Source organism: Gigantopelta aegis, chromosome 10 (assembly GCF_016097555.1).
Source record: "Gigantopelta aegis isolate Gae_Host chromosome 10, Gae_host_genome, whole genome shotgun sequence".
In the NCBI taxonomy this organism is placed as follows: Eukaryota; Metazoa; Mollusca; class Gastropoda; order Neomphalida; family Peltospiridae; genus Gigantopelta; species Gigantopelta aegis.
In genome coordinates this window covers 27,282,887-27,284,715 of record NC_054708.1, presented here as the reverse complement: position 1 = coordinate 27,284,715, position 1,829 = coordinate 27,282,887, and positions in this window count along the sequence as shown.

Sequence of the window (1,829 nt, the reverse complement as noted above, 5' to 3'; positions counted from 1 at the left end):
CATTTAACAGGAGAAACTGTCTCCCGCACAGGTGAAAGGAGATTTGATCAAATACCGGGAGACTCCCGCGGAATCCAGGAGGGTTGACAGGTCTGGTTATAGACAATGTTGCATAACTGTAGACATGATTCATGGACGAAGGAAAGTTCTTTAAAAAGCTGACATCGGCCAAAAAGCGGTACATATAGGACACTTGGGTTATTAAATAGAGAATAAGACATGAGTGGCCGTTAGATACCATTTATCTCACGAGTGGTTTTAAAATGTATCTAACGAGCGAAAGCAAGTTTGATACATTTTTAAACGAGTTGTGAGATAAATGGTATCTAACGGACACGAATGTATTTTTCTTTATTTCTTACATATCCTCAAAAACCAGGTTTTAAGCAAATTTTAACATCTTAATCAATTAAAAGCTATTTACAACCCTTTGCACTTGTAGCTGCCTTACACATCACAGACACATGATTGCCAGGTTAACTATACGTCACAGTGTAATCGATTTCCACCGTGTGTTTTTTTCATTGGACATACGGCATTGGTGACCTGGTCATCATCTAGGAGCAGCCAGTCTTATGTCTTGAAATTGTTAACACACGTATGTGTGTAAACAACTGTGTTATCAAAAATAACGCATGGTGTGTAAGAAAATAGAGATCCTTACCTCAATGTTTTGTAACTCGTTGGTGTTGGTAACAAAGCAATATGTAGGCCTACATGATACTTCATTTATATCGCAAATTTAATATCTACATATTATGTTATAAGTTATTCTGAAATGTTTATTGTTGTGTACATAGGCTTACGACTATATAATTATGTGATGGAATAACTTTATTTACGTTATTCTTGAATGCTTATTATTGTGCCCATAGGCATATGGGGTGATTTTGTTGCAGTGGGCAAAATATTTTTTTGTGTTTAATGCAAGGTTGATGGATGAAATTTATCCACCACCTTCGTGATTTTATTATATAAACAGTTACACAAAATTAATTCTTCGGCACCTGAAGGTGGCAGATATCATTGCCATCCTGTACGCCTATGATTAATTGTCAGTATGGTCGTTTGTTCCAGCAGATTGTAAAGGTGACTTTTCACAGTTATTTCAATAAAGTTAAAAACGTTGTTTTCAGTCTTTATTAAACTATGACTAGTTTCTACGACTGGTATATCAAAGACCATGAAGGAGCAGACCCTGGGACTATTTTAGGGAGGGAACCGAGGGCAAAAGGCCACCCAAGTAATAGTTTGGCATTCGTGACCAGTGGCGGATCTAAGGGGGTCCCCTAAATTTTGCAACAGTTATATTTTTATTATATTGTTTTCATTTTCTTCGTTGGAGAATCCGGAGAATCCCTAAATGTCGTTCTCTTACTATGATATGTTCTACAATTTTTTTTAATAAATAAATGAAGTCTGAACCGATTGTTTTTTTAAATTGCACACAATTATAGTGGTGGGTTTTTTTGTTTGTTTGTTTTTGTTTGTTGGTTTTTTGTTTTGGGAGGGGGGGTTGTGGGGTTTTTTGGTTGGGTTTTTTGGGGGGGAGGAGTGTCCAAAGCACTTTTACTTTTCTTCTTACGTGAAATCAAACTAAAATTATTTACAAAAAGCAATGTTCATGGAGGCTAGGAAGAACATGTATTAAAAAGTTAGAAACTGTTGACCCTCATTTCTAAGTGAACCCCATCACCAACAGTTCCAAGAAACTAAAGCCTTACTTAGGTTAGGAATTATCTACATGTGTATCTCACTGCCACTTCACCGCGGTCTCCGTTAGTAGATTGGGTTGGATGTAGCTCAGTGGCAAAGTGCTTACCTGAGGT